Genomic DNA, 15,848 nt, shown 5'->3' with positions numbered 1-15,848 from the left:
GATTTTCCAGGCAAGAGTACTGGAGTGGGGTGCCATCGCCTTCTCCAATAGGAAGTTTAAGAACAGACAAAATCAATATATGTTGGTAAACATCAGAACCATGGGGGCTGGGGTTGGGGTGATGTTACTGGCTGGGAACTGCTGGGGAGCAAAGTGTGCCACCCCACAATGTCCCCAGCAAGTGGACTATTTTGAGTTGAAAACAATCGAGGCCCAAAAGACTCCGGAAGAAACTTTGACCTTCCCCCAGCTGCCTAAAAGAATATAGATAGGGGACCTATTCTAGGAAGGGGTCAATCACCATAGATAACTATAAAATGAACTAAGAGGAACCCTAGTGTAGATAGGAGGAACTGAGCAAAATCTGCTTGTTAGAACTTCTCTCTATGTCCCATTGTCTCTGTATGGCCCAGCAAACATTTATTTACCAGACATCTGCTTTTCCATCTTGCTATACTTTGCATGCTACCCCCTTGAAGTCACAAACAACTGCTTCCAACATCCTCTTTTGTCTTTAGCTGAAGATGATATTTAAGATGAAGGTTTCAGCCATTTTGAAGAGTTACCCTGTTTTTCTGGGTCTCTCCCATGTAAACATGTTATTAAACGTTTGTGTGATCTTCTCCTGTTAATTTGTTTCATGTTAATTTAATTTTTAGACCAGCCAGATGAACCTAGAAGGATAGAGGAACGTTTTTTCCTTCCCAACAAAAACAACTTGATGGAGCTTTCTGGAATGTTGGGAATATTCTATATTTTGACCTAGGTGATGGTTACACAGGTATACATACACATGTAGAGACTGTACAAATAGAAAATAAACCTTAAGATTAGTGCATTTTACTATGTGGATATTATTATTATTTTTAATTCAGTAGTCAATTATTGTGGAGAAGGCAATGGCACCCCACTCCAGTACTCTTGCCTGGAAAATCCCACGGACGGAGGAGCCTGGTGGGCTGCAGTCCATGGGGCTGCTAAGAGTCGGACACGACTGAGCGACTTCACTTTCACTTTTCTCTTTCATGCATTGGAGAAGGAAATGGCAACCCACTCCAGTGTTCTTGCCTGGAGAATCCCAGGGACGGCGGAGCCTGGTGGGCTGCCATCTATGGGGTCGCACAGAGTCAGACACGACTGAGGTGACTTAGCAGCAGCAGCAGCAGTCAATTATTGTACATCATCCAATAGACTAACAGAACTTTAAAAAGGAATAGAACTATATGAATCAAATGAAATGATATCCAAACATATCAAGCAAAAAAGGCAATTTTCTGAGTAGTTTATTTAGTATGATTCCATTTGTGCATGTATGATTGTATATACATGGACAATTTGTAAAAGGATATACAGGAAATTGTTGGCAGTAGTTATCTCAGAATGTTGGGGTGTGGAACTAGGAGTTAGGATTTTCAAGTAGACTGTTTTTTTTTCTTCCCAATACTTTTTGATATTTTTCTATATAATTTTTAACCTTATTTCAAAGATTTCATAAATCTTCTGTGTTTTCAAAATTGCATTAAGTTTAGCCATATGAAGTCATTTTTATAAGTCAAAAAATGAGAATATCAACAGTTTCTCACAGATAAATCTCATACCACAAACCTCTGTAAAGAGGTTATAAAAAAATTCATTTAGATACTACTAATTCAGAATCTGAAATAATTTGAATATCAACATAAAGAGCATAACTCAAACCCAATAGGATTTGAATATATATTTGAGTTTAATACTGGTCACTTGAAAGTAATTTAATAACCACTTTTTTCAAATTGATTATAATTGGAATTGTTCACATACTAATAACTTCCAACAGTTTCTAAACCAATATGGTAGTATTTCAGAGATATGATGAGACTGGAAATTGGAAAATCCGGGGTCATGTCTTCTTCTTTACTTGGCTTTCCGACCTAAGGTAAGCTGCCGGATTGCTTTGGACCTCTTTTTTTTTTCATATAATTGGAGAAAACAATGCCTCACCTATAAAATTACTCAAAAGATTAAGTTGTTGATCCATATAAAAGCACTTTAAAAATACAAAAAACTATTCAAATTTAATCATTATTGTTTTAAATGAGGAAAGAAATAGTCCTTATTTGCTTTGAAGAGATGAAGTTTGCAGTGCCCATACTGCAATTTATGGCAGCCTAGATCAGTGGTTCCCAAATCTTTATTCTCAGGACCCCTTTACACTCTTTGTGATGTAGATTTTAGCTATCTACATTTACTGTAAATTGAAACAGGAAGTTTTTAAATACTTATTTTAAAATAATATTAATACACCCATTCATTACATGTTAACATAACTAAGTTTTGTGAGAAAGAGCTATTTTTCTTTAAAACAGAATAATTAGTGAGAAGAGAGACACTATTTTACATTTTGCAAAGTTCTTTCATATCTAGCTTAATACAAGACAGTTGGATTCTCACATCTACTTCTGCATCCCATCTGCTGCAACATGTTTTGGTTGAAGTACATGAAGAAAATTTGGCGTTTCATAGATACATCATTGGAAAAAAAAAAAGGACTCTATTAGTAGCCTTTTCAGACAATTGTTAGTATGACTTTGATATCACATCAAAACCCAGTAAGTGGTGGTTTTTTAAAGGTTATTTGCAATATGAATCTGAAACCCACAAACTTGGTTCATTGCTTTTTTGTGAACAAAAAGTTGTTCACAACAGGGACTGCCCTGGTGGTTCGGTAGTAGAGTATCCGCCTGCCAATGCGGGAGACATGGGTTAGATCCCTGGTCCAGGAAGATCCCACAAGCTGTGGAGCAACGAAGCCCGTGCACCACAACTACTGAGCCCACGTTCTGGAGTTAGTGCTCTACAGCAGAAGCCACCACAATGAGAAGCTTGCGCACTGCAACAAAGTGTAGCCCATGCTTGCCACAGCTAGAGAAAGCCCGCACACAGCAACCAAGACCCAGCATGGTCACAAATTAATTATTTTAGAAGTTCACAACAATGAACTTCTACTCTGTTACATTAAAATGCACTGATCTATGTTGCAGTTTGAATGAATCTTCCACCCACGCACGATTTGGTAACATTATTCATTGGTCATATCAAAAATATCAGTACACATATTTATTCAGGTCTTCCCAATGTTGACATATTACCTTATACAATACTAAATAATCACATTAATTAATATCACCACTCATTTCATTAGAAGTCTTTTAGTATTCAGAAACTGTCAAACTCACAGTGGTGGGGATAAGTTTTCAAACATTCTGATTTTTGCTTAAAAACTCAAATTTTAACTTTAGAAAATATTGTAGTTTGGGTTTTTTTTTCCCTTGAAATGATGAACCCACCCCATTTATTTTTTGGAAACGTCCTGCCAAACACTCAAGTTCAAATAACCATAATTTATATTTCAGTAGTTCTTCCAAGTAAACATGATGTGCCATGGAAAAAAGTGGCTAGTTCAGCTTGCAACACCAACAGTTGCATGAGACTTTTTCTCAAGACAATCACTGCACTTTTGTACTTCAGTATGCAAGCACAATGTTTCATGCATCCTTCCCACTTTGTCACCCAGAATGTTAAAAATATGATATTCAAGGGTCAAGATTTGACAAAATTAATAATTTCTACTGCTTCAACAGGATGTTAAATAAAATTTTTAGTGAAACTGAATTTTCCTTTTACTGTGAGTGCGTGGAGGTGAGGAAGACAATGGCAACTAGTACACTTGAGGGCCACCACTTTGACTTGTGCCAAGGCACCAGGGTTGGGTGAGGGTTAGGTTACGGGTTCTCATTACCCTTCCTTTGCAACATGAGTGAGGAGAGTGGTACAGAAAAAAGAAAAGCAAATAACTTCTTAATATGATTATGAAAAAATTTTGGACCTTTCTGACTCTGAAAGAATCTCACGAGGCCCCAGGGATGTGGAGGTCACACTTTGAGAACTGCTGAGCTAGGTGAAAATTCAACTGAAGAAAATTCACCGGGTTCAGAGCTGACCCTATTGAGACTAATTAAAATAGTCATGGTTACTCCAATCACGTTCAAGAAATCAATTCGTTAGGATATGTAGTTCTAATCTTTGTTACTGAGATGTGAATAATGTTTCTCATCCATGTCAGCATTCTTTTGGAAAATAAAATACCAAAATAATTTGGCCCTCTCTATCTCCTTCCCTCCCCCAAATCAGAAACTCTCTTTAATACTCCAATCACTCCTCTTACCTAGTACATTCAATTCTGCCATTGTCTAAGAGCAAGCTACAAATATCTGAATAGCCAGAGACTACCTATGCATAGTTCACTAAAATTAAGCAGATGGGGTTACAATGTGCAGTGGAGTGTGGAATGGAGCTGTTTACCCTCTTCCCAAGAGAAGCACAGAAGCTTCTTCTACTTTTAGGAAAGTTAGCCTGTGGGTTTTCTTTAAGGCACTGCCTCACCCAACCATTCTTTCAAAAATAATAGCAGAAGCTCTGAGATAGGCAGTTCCCAGAGAGGCCCAATCCACATTCCTGGTGATGCCTCCAAGGGCCTGAAGTTTCACCCATTACCTAGTCTCATCCCAGACCATGTGCTCACTCAGAGAGCAAGTGAAAGTGGTCAGAGCAGAGTGATCCCACATCAGTTTGATGTCAAAGAGGAAAAGCATAGGGGGAAACATGGAAATACATATTAAGCTGGGGAGGTGGGGAGGATGACTACTGGGGAGCAAGAACTGAGAGAGGGGGTGAAGAATTAAGAGGAAATACCATATGGAGTGGAAAGAGAACACATTTCTGAACTCTCTATTTAAAAGTTTTGCCCATCATTAGTTTATAAAATTCTGATGGCAGAGACTGAACATATGACTAATTGAGAGCATGCCGATCACCATCAACCAAAGCAGAGACATCTAGAGCAGAGTTCCTCAAGTCTCAGCACTGGTTACATTATGAACAGGATAATTCTTTGCTGTGCGACTGTCCTGTGTTTTGTAGGATATTTAGCAGGAGGCCTAGCCGCTACCCATGAGATGCCACTAATACTTCCTCCCAGTTAAGACAACCGAAAATGTCTCCAGGCATTGCTAGATGTACTTGGGGAGAGGTTGAGAGGAGGAGACACAATGGTCCCTGGTTAAAAACCACTGGTCTAGGTGTATCATTACCTCACCACAGAAAACCCTCCATTCCTTTCAAGGGCAAACAGCTGCTCTGATTTTTTTTTTTTTTTTTTTTTGTAAGTAACTGCAGAACTGTAAGCCCAAGCTGAGTCCCTGGGAATAGTTTCACAATCTACCTCGTTTCTATAGTAATAATTTACTGGTTACCAGGGGATTCTACAAGAGAAAATGTCCAGCTCAGAGTCAGTCACCTTGGGTCCTCTACTACTGCTGTAAAATTAAATCCCTGTGTCTTGGTTTTCTCATTTCGCAAATGGCTGCAATAGTACATCACCTACCTTCTGTACAGGAGATTATAAGGATATGATGAAAGGAAATGTAAAACTGCTTTGAAAAGTTAAGAGAAAATATACTCATATGTAATTAAGTCATGTTCTTTGCAAAAACTGAAACCCATTAACAAGCAGCCTCAAAGTCTTTCGTGACCTTTTCTACTTTTAACTGCACATGATCGGTCTTAGCGCTGTAGGAGTGGAACTGTTTGCCACTAAAAATATCAGTCATTTGCTACTACTGGTGCAGAGAACAAATGTGGTCTGATTCCATGAAAAATACTACAGGCAATCACTGACTTCAAATGCTGAATTTCTAGATCATCTCTTCTTAGCAAACAGTAACCCAAGCCTTTATCATAATCCCAGCGCTGCAGCCATGGCTGCTATTGTAATGAAAGATCCAAACAAACAAGACCCCAAAATCTTTTGAGAGATTCTGTGGATTTATTACTGAAGGAAGGGGAGAATCATAACAGTCAGGAGAGATGAATCTAAATAACTGTGACATAGCAGTGTTACAGTGACTGAGTTAGTTTAAGGACTTTAGAATCCAAAAGGGATTGGGATGCATGCTTGATCATGAAGTTTCTGGATCAAAAGGCACACACATTTTTAAAGCTTTCATTTCTGAGAATAAGTTTTCTGAGGAAGTTCTTTTCTTTAATTATCATGGTGCCATCTTGGTGTTCTAGATATTTCTCCACCACTTAGCACTTGAGCACACGCCTAATGAGACTTGATAGTCATTCTAATTTTGAAATTGTCCAAAGGAATGTTTACATGATCTTCAAATTTGGAAATCTCTAAATGCAAAGATCACAAATATAGCTGTTATTTGTCTTTTTTCAGAGTTACCATTTGTGCTTTATACTTCTTAAATGTGCCGTATTTCATTCAAATAATCAAAAGATAAATTGTTGGTGTTCTTTCTGTAACTCTACCCCCTGAAACAAGCTTTTTTATTTGCTGTGCTTCACCATCTTTTCTCTTATTCAATTGCCTCTTCTAGTTTCCATCCCTCAATATAATTATATATTTCTGCAGTTTCATTGGGCAATGCTATTAAGAGACTAGGCTGGACTTCACATATTTTAAAATAAATCATAAAGAAAAGTTATATTGTACACACCATACAACAAAAAAAACAAGACAATTTTAACCAGCCCTATTTCCCAAAGAAACCATTTTTAAATGGACTTACTTGCTACGCATGCACTTAGGTGACCTTAATCTTTCCAACTGGGGATAACCTTTAGCTCAATCTCATTATTCATTTCTCTCCATAAATATCAAACAAACCAAGGGTATCAGTTTCATAATCCAGTGTGCGTCTCATCATAGTTAACTGTTTATGGTATTGTCTACAAACAACTTTATATAAAACATAAATATGCAGTAGCATAACTTTTAGTTGTGATCATTAGAAGAAACAGTCGCAGTAGTTCAGTTCTCACGTTTTGTCTACAGGGCTAAGAGCAAAGGAGAAAGGGGAATAGGACAGCAAATTGGCTTACTTAAGGTAATGGGTTAATGACTGCCCCAACATCTTCTGGGAAGAATTTGGGGAATTACAACAAAATTCTAACATGTAACATCTATATGAAGCTATATCTTGGTGTCAATGTATACAAAAATTGCAGGGAGCTGTTAGGTACCACTTAAAAATACAATCTCTAGAATTCCCAGACTGCTCACATCGATGGCTTTCTGAAAAAATTTGCCGATTCACTTACTGAAAATCACAATTTCACAGTGTGATTCGCAGATATTGAGAACCGAGAAGAACTTTAGAGGTAAAGCACAACTTTCTTCACTTCAAGGCCAAGAAAGAGAGTGATAAACTTGTCTGGATCACTCATTTGTAAGCGGCAGTGCCAGGACCTGAGCCCCAGTCTCCCACATGAGAACTAGAGTACCACCCACATTACCATATTCTCTTAGGGCCACCTGCCCCAGTCACATCACCAGGTTACATTCGTAAGTCTAAGTCAAAGTCAAAGCTACAGTATATCCCCAAAGCTACTCACATGCCTAATCCAATCAATGAAATTAGCTGGTGATATTAACACAATCTACCCTTGACATCAGTTTCCAGTCTTCTCTCAGACACTCACATTCATGAAGGTGATGTGCTTCAGTAATTCACCTGCTTTGCAGTTTGTTGTGGAAGTTGATAGTGACTCTAAAGCTAGCTCATAGAGGAGTACCATAAAATAAGGAAACATCAAGCTAGAAATAATAGTTTTCCATATTATTCTTAAGCCAAATAGTATAAACTTAGAAATGATATTCCAATTCTTCTTTAATATTATAGAGGCAAAGGAATAGTAGCAAAAAAAAAAAATTTCCTATTACTAAATAATTCTTTGCTTTATAGGAAACATTAGCCTGCCTTACTTTTTTCCCCTTACATCAACAAATATTGAAAACCTTCTGAAAATATTTATAAGATACCATTCTGGGAGTTGTGGGCAATATAAAACAAAATGAGCATTCTGAATGGTTAAAAAAAAAAAAAGCTATACTTTCAAAAGCTTTCCTGTCAAGTAGGGACACTTTGTAAACATGGGGTGAAAGTGGGAGTACTTTAGAAGGAGTGCATGTAAAGTGCCGTGGGAATTGGGGGGGTGGGCAGTAACTACTTCCAGATAAGATCATATTAACATTCAAGGAGAAAGCAAAATTTAAGGCTATAGAAGAGAGTTAGATTTGAATAAACGAAAGGGGAAGAAGGGAACTTTAGATTGAGAGAATGGAATGATAGCAGAAGTAGAAAAACCCAGGACAGGTACTGGGAAAAAAAGAGGTTGAGTTCATCTTGAGTTCATCTTGAGTTCAATCTTGAGTTCAGCATTGAGTTCAATGCTTGGGACAAGGATGGGCATTGAGAAATGGAAAATAAAGTCAAAAAGATAAACTGGAGCCTGTAGACCAGCAAGAGGTTATGGATTTTATGGCCCAGGCATGGGGTAAGGAGAGCCTTCGTTAAGCTGGCATCTTGAAGGAGGGCAAAGAAAATATAGAGGAGGTTGTGGGCACAAAAAGTTTTGTAGTGGAATCTGGGGTTTGGCAGCTGATTGATCTTTTAGGTAAAGACAAGGGAACAACCAAAAAGGTTGCCAAGGTTTCAAATCTCAGTGCCTGGAAAGATGGTGGGGAAACCCAAAGCAATCTTGGCCTTTATAAAAGCAACAAATTATACCAGTGCTAGTAAGAAATGAATTGTGTCTGGGTGGTTGACGTATGAAGGAATGAGTCATATTTCTTCTCTCTCCTCTTGGGAGGGCAGACATATCTTTGTGTCCTGGAGGGTTAAGCTTCCCTGTCTCAAAGTGGGGGTAGGTGAGGTTTTGTTTTGTTTTGTTTTTCAAGTCTGAACTACTGAATCTGTCAGGTAAACTAGATGAATAAAGAGCCTGAGGATAAAACCAGGGAGAGCAAGTAGGTCACAAGTTCTTGTGTAAACAGGCAGAAGACAGGGAGTCCCAGCCTCTGTTCCAGTATGAACGTTGGCGGTACTGCCAGACTTTGTGATCTTTCAATAAAAGCTAGAAATTTTGACTTTGTAATGAATTCTCTATATTTTGAAAATCGGTAATTAATTCAGAGTGTTGAAAGATACTATACTCATTGAACAAAACTTGTCTGCTGTCAGATCTGATCTCAGGCTGCCAGTTTTCTGACTTTGGGCATCAGATCATGGACCAACAGACCTGAACTCTCCTACAGAAAGATAGTGCCTAGGATTAAAGGGACCAAGAGTCCTGTCCCAATGTTCCTGAAATACATAAGCTCTGGAGTTGGTATCATCATTAAGAGAACAGATTCTCAAGCCACAGACTGCTAGAGTCCAAATGCTGGCCCCTTACTAGCCAGATGATCTAGTGCAAACTGCTCTCTAGACCAGTTTATTCAATTTAAAAGTGAGTATAATACCATGACCTGCTTAGAGAGTTGTGATGCTAAAATGAATTAGTATGTTAGAACAGGGCCTGGTACAGGGTGAGTTCTTTGTAGCTTGCATTAGGGTCCGCCTTCCCTATCAACAGGTGTGGATCCCATGCATATGGCCGGCTGGCTAAGGGAGGTGAAAATTCACAGAATTTGATATCCACTGGGGGTCCTGAAATCTCCTGTGGATACCAAGGGACAACTGTATTTTTGTTTAATTTCAAGGGAAAAGGAAGGGGCCCTAACTTATGAGTGTAGGGAGTGGTTCCACACTGAGAGGATTTCCAATTATCCTGGTTGGGTGGAGGTCTGAATCAAATTTAATTTTATATAAAAAAAGAAAGAAACATGAATCCTTGTATCTGAGTGACAAAGAGCACATTCATATCAGTTACCATGATTCTGTTGTCATATTTCATCTCCATCATGGTATTTCTCTCCACATCCTGTATCAGACTCATAACTTTCATTTTCTCTTTTAAGTTCTTAGTACCACATTCCTCAGTTACTCATATCAAGAGTAACCAATAGAGTTAATAGAACTTGTTTCAAGTTCTGTTAAGAATAGAACTTGTTTCATTTCAAACATGATTATGCTTCAAACTCTTCTTTGAGAGAATTTCAATGACAAATCTCTATTGAAAGCAAAGGGAACTGAAGAAAGGATAGGAAAAATTGAGCAGACTGAAACCACTTTTCTACTATGAGTTTTTCATCTTCTTTTAAAGTATTCTAGCTTTCCTAATGTATAGGGCACATGGTCCTTTCTCTTTTATTTGTATCCAATAAACTACAGTGTTTTTGCACATTTATATGCATGATGCATATCACAAACTATGCTTTTGATGATATCTCTTTATTGAGATTTAATTAAATTGATTTTGAATACTTTACACTGGGTAGAGAATAGATATGCTTTATCTTTCAAAAATCTTTTGGTCTTAAAAATGAAAAAGAAAAAAATTTCTTTCAAAAGGGAGTGGTGACATGATACTTTTTTTTCTACATTTAGATCTCTCAAAAGGGTACATGGCGTTCCCTTCTTTTAAGATACTACCCAGAAGAAAAGGAACCCCAAACTCATCTTTGTCTAATTTAAATGTCACATTTGCAACACAGAATTATATGTGTATAAATGAACAGACATTTTGAATATTAAGCATTTTTGATTATTGCACTAATTGCAAATCCAAAGAGCTTATTTCATCTCAGTGATAGAAAAAAATGGAATGCCCTTCCTTTCCGCTTACCAAGATTGTTAATTCATTCTTACCAAGTGTGGGGGAAAGGAGGCCTGAACACACATAAATTCTATTCTTTATCTTCATGCTGACTTGTAATACCACTGCCATTCTATTCTTCCCAGCAGGTGGGCATTTTTCTTAGTAGAAGGCCCAAACTGAATTTCAGTCTTTGATGCAATCTCTAGGCATATGCAAAAAAAATTGTCTCCATTAAGATTGTAATTTCTGAAACCATAGAGACTGTTTCTTACTGGCTCTATCATGTCCTGGATTGGAGCTCAGATCAGGCTGACAGAGCTATGTCCAGGGTGCTTGTTAATATAGGAACCAAGGCTCATTCACCTGATACTTTGGTTTTCCATAAAAGCAACAGTAAAAAATCACCTTGTCATTGTTTTCTACAGTCAGAACTTATGTCACAACTAAAATGTTACTGGAGATACATTTAGCCCCTCCACGTCAAGGACTCGAGAACACCCAGATCAGAAGCAGCCCCCAGAACTACACTACCACACTCCCAAATAAGTTCCTAAAACAGGCAATCCCATGGTGGATTGCTCTAACAAGCCAATCATGGTGACTAGCCAGTTGTACCTGGCTAGTCTCTTAGTTTTCTTTGTTTCCTTCCCTAGAGGACAGGAAGCTTTGGTGGCTGTGGGACTCAAAGCCAAGCCCCTGGTTATAACTACTGTCATGACTCATAGCAGATGAGGCCTGCTGCTTTCACTCATAAATACATTTCCTGTTTGTATAACAGCACTTAAATTGAGTCAAACCTTTTAGGAGATCAATCTATAACATGTTTAAAAGGCCTTCCTTTGACCTAGTAATTCCACTTAAGAAAATAATCCTACATTTCTGCAAAGCTCACTAAAGCAGTCAATAGTTCAACAAATACATATTGTACTGAGTACGATGTACCATAAATCAGATTAGGTGTTGGAAATCATAAAACCATTGCTTGCTCTTGGGGACTTTACAGTTGACTGGAAATTTTATATTTATCATTTACTGAATGCCAGAGAAAGGGCTGGCCCTGGGTTTGCCAGGGCAGAAGTGTTGATGAGAGGGACAAAGTGGAGATCCCTGGAAGCTGCAGGTGTGTCAGACCAGAGAAGTCCACAGCAATTTTGTCACCTCCTCCTATGGCTTTCCTGGAGAAGGAAATGGCAACCCACTCCAGTATTCTTGCCTGGAGAATCCCAGGGACGGCGGAGCCCGGTGGGCTGCCATCTATGGGGTCGCACAGAGTCGGACACGACTGAAGCGACTTAGCAGCAGCAGCAGCAGAATGCCTACCATGTGCCAGATATTCCACTAGTCATCTTATATGTTTTCTTAGCTAATCCATAAGTAAAGTAGTAGCAGCCTCATCTCACACTGAAATGGTTGAGTAACTTGCCCTGAATTATACAGCTAAGTAGCATTTCTGAAATTCAGGTTTAGGTTTAAAGTCTCCAAAGTTTGTGCTTTACCCACTAAACTTTGCTGCATTATAATTTAAAACAGTAGTAACAATAATCAATGCATCATACTAATGCATATATATGGAATTTGAAAGATGGTAACGATAACCCTATATGCGAGACAGAATAAGAGACACAGATGCATGGAACAATTTTATGGACTCTGAGGGAGAAGGTGAGGGTGGGACGTTCTGGGAGAATAGCATTGAAACATGTATATTATCATATGTGAAACAGAACACCATTCCATGTTCGATGCATGTGACAAGGGCTCAGGGCCGGGGCAATGGGATGATCCAGAAGGATGGGATGGGGAGGGAGGTGGGTGGGGGGTCCAGGAGGGGGAACACATGTAAACCCATGGCTGATTCATGTCAATGTATGGCAAGAACTATTGCAATATTGTAAAGTAATTAGCCCCCAACTAAAATAAATAAATTTATAAAAAAAATAAAAAAATAAAACAGTAGTAACAATAATCAATGCATCAATAACCAAAGGTACTGAATGAATAATTAATAACATTAAGGAGGATATGCAGTCATTAAAAGCAATACTTTTGACAGTTTGTCACACACACACAAATGCTTACATTTAAGCATTTATATAATGTAAAAGCAGGACGGGGGCTTCTCTGGTGGCTTAGTGGTAAAGAATCAGCCTGCCAATGCAGAAGAGACAGGTTTGATCCCTAGGTTGGGAAGATACCCCTAGAGAAGGAAATGCAACCAACTCCAGTATTTTTACCTGGGAAATCCCATGGACAGAGGAACCTGGTGGGCTACAGTCCATGAGGTCACAAAAAAGTCAGACACAACTTGGTGACTAAAGAAAAACAGAAAGCAGGATGTGAATATGTACACACAGAATGATCTAAACTATGTTTAAAGACACACACATATAAAAACACATACATATTAGAAGGAAAAATATTAGTTTTGTTAAAATAGGGAAACCTTCTCCAATGGCTCAGTGGGTAAAGAATCCACTGCAATGCAGGAGACCCAGGAGACACAGATTCAGTCCCTGGGTCAGGAAGATCCCCTGAAGAAAGAAATGGCAACTCACTCCAGTATTCTTGCCTGGGAAATCCCATGGACAGAGGAGCCTGACGGGCTACAGTCCACAATCAGAAACAACTGAGAGACGAAGCACACACACACAAATGTTCACTTAAATAATACAAAATTAAGGAGAATTGTAAGAGGAAACACTGAACTTTCATTAGTAATCCAGAGAAAACAGTTCACCCCAGCCTACAGAATTCACTTTTTAAAAGGGCTTTGGATGGAGAAGGAAATGGCAACCCACTCCAGTATTCTTGCCTGGAGAATCCCAGGGACGGCAGAGCCTGGTGGGCTGCCGTCTATGGGGTCGCACAGAGTCGGACACGACTGAAGCGACTTAGCAGTAGCAAAGCAAGCCATACAGTTGGCACTGGAAGAGCTTTAATCAGTATCGTTTGCACACATGGATTGGCACATTCTGCCCTATTGTAGTGACATATGTGATCTGGCCCCTCTTGCTGCTATAGCATCCTCTTGCTAGGCATTTTAGAAGTCGTGTATAGAAATATCACCGTTTGTACTCCAGCAGTCCTTCACATTGCATCTGTGATCAGTTAAGATTTCATAAATATGGAGGTTTCATATTGCAAATGTAATTGTTTCCTTTTTAAAGGAGCACCAGATTTAGAGTTTTTAGAATCACCTTTTGTATCATTATTGAGGTAATTAACACCAAGCAAAATTTCAGCTTTGCTTTGAGCTTCTCTGTATATGACCTGTATATGACCTTCACTGTATCATATCAATGAGGAAAAGTAACTGATGGGAAAGTAAATGAAATTCTTGACAAGAAGATCACTTCCATCAGCTCTGATAGCTGTGAAAACAGAACAAGTAGAAATGTCACCAAGAGCTCCTTTCTTTGGCTGTGGGATTGAATGGGTAGGTCAGCTGTGTTTGATCCACCAAGTCCCAGGCATCTCCCTGATACATAAATGCTACCAAGCTCCAGAGCCTGATTCACAGCCTTGTTTCTCAACATAAACCAGAAGATTCTCCCAGGTTCCTAAAGAGAAAGATGAAATGGTAGAGCAAGAGTTTAACCGGTTGCTAGAAGCTACGTCTTACCTTAGTCATCAACTGGACTTCAACGTCCTCAATAATAAGCCTGTGTCCCTTGGCCAGGCATTGGAAGTTGTCATTCAGTTACAAGAAAAGCATGTCAAAGATGAGCAGATCGAACACTGGAAGAAGATAGTGAAAACTCAGGAGGAACTGAAGGAACTTCTTAATAAGATGGTAAATTTAAAAGAGAAAATTAAAGAACTCCATCAGCAATACAAAGAAGCATCTGAAGTCAAACCACCCAGAGATATCACTGCTGAGTTCTTAGTGAAAAGCAAACACAGGGATCTAACTGCCCTGTGCAAGGAATATGATGAATTAGCTGAAACACAAGGAAAACTAGAAGAAAAACTTCAAGAATTGGAAGCCAATCCCCCAAGTGATGTATATCTCTCATGAAGAGACAGACAGATATTTGACTGGCATTTTGCCAATCTTGAGTTCGCTAATGCCACACCTCTCTCCACACTCTCCCTTAAGCACTGGGATCAGGATGATGACTTTGAGTTTACTGGCAGCCACCTGACAGTGAGGAATGGCTACTCATGCGTGCCTGTGGCTTTAGCAGAAGGCCTGGACATTAAACTGAATACTGCAGTTCGGCAGGTTCGCTACACAGCTTCAGGATGTGAAGTGATAGCTGTGAATACCCGCTCCACAAGCCAGACCTTTATTTATAAATATGATGCAGTTCTCTGTACCCTTCCCTTGGGTGTGTTGAAGCAGCAGCCACCAGCTGTTCAGTTTGTGCCACCTCTTCCTGAGTGGAAGACATCTGCAGTCCAAAGGATGGGATTTGGCAACCTTAACAAGGTTGTGTTATGTTTTGACCGGGTATTCTGGGACCCAAGTGTCAATTTGTTTGGCCATGTTGGCAGTACGACCGCAAGCAGGGGTGAACTCTTCCTCTTCTGGAACCTCTATAAAGCTCTAATACTGTTGACGCTCGTGGCAGGAGAAGCTGCTGGCATCATGGAAAACATAAGTGATGACGTGATTGTTGGCCGATGCCTGGCCATCCTCAAGGGGATTTTTGGCAGCAGTGCAGTGCCCCAGCCCAAGGAAACTGTGGTGTCTCGCTGGCATGCTGATCCCTGGGCCCGAGGCTCCTATTCCTATGTAGCCGCAGGATCGTCTGGAAATGACTATGACTTAATGGCTCAGCCAATCACTCCTGGCCCCTCAATTCCAGGTGCCCCCCAGCCTATTCCACGACTCTTCTTTGCTGGAGAACATACAATCCGAAACTACCCAGCCACGGTCCATGGTGCTCTGCTGAGTGGGCTGCGAGAAGCAGGAAGAATTGCAGACCAGTTCTTGGGGGCCATGTACACCCTGCCTCGCCAGGCGACACCCGGCGTCCCTGCACAGCAGTCCCCGAGCATGTGAGACAGATGTGTTTTGAGGGAAGAAGCCGATTGCGTGTCTTCTGCTGCATAAGTGAAGCTCTTGTAGCAATATAGATTCCACTGAGGAACTCACCCTGCATCTGGGCTGCAGCTCAACTGCTAAAGCAAAGCCCATGATGGTCAGGTGGCTGAGGAGGTTGCCTCTAAGTGAATTAGAGCTAGGGAGGCACTTGTTCCATTAGTATGAGAGTCTGTTCTTCATTAGGACTGAGGGAAGCAAATATCGG

At 39.7% G+C, this 15,848-nt stretch overlaps 1 protein-coding gene and 1 pseudogene across 3 annotated transcripts in view; one reads left to right on the top strand and one right to left on the bottom strand.

The window, feature by feature from the left end:
- Positions 1 to 15,848, bottom strand: part of RTN4 (reticulon 4) — a 197,705-nt gene that overhangs the window by 92,728 nt on the left and 89,129 nt on the right. The gene's annotated exons all lie outside the window — the stretch shown is intronic.
- On the top strand, positions 1,830 to 15,690 carry LOC145545616 (lysine-specific histone demethylase 1A pseudogene; annotated as a pseudogene). The gene is made up of 2 exons (XR_014082159.1): positions 1,830 to 1,915; positions 14,137 to 15,690. The product of XR_014082159.1 is annotated as a lysine-specific histone demethylase 1A pseudogene (transcript).

Source organism: Giraffa tippelskirchi, chromosome 4, assembly GCF_054371585.1.
Source record: "Giraffa tippelskirchi isolate mGirTip1 chromosome 4, T2T-mGirTip1v1.2.pri, whole genome shotgun sequence".
Taxonomy (NCBI): domain Eukaryota; kingdom Metazoa; phylum Chordata; class Mammalia; order Artiodactyla; family Giraffidae; genus Giraffa; species Giraffa tippelskirchi.
This window is presented reverse-complemented; position numbering and strand designations above follow the sequence as displayed.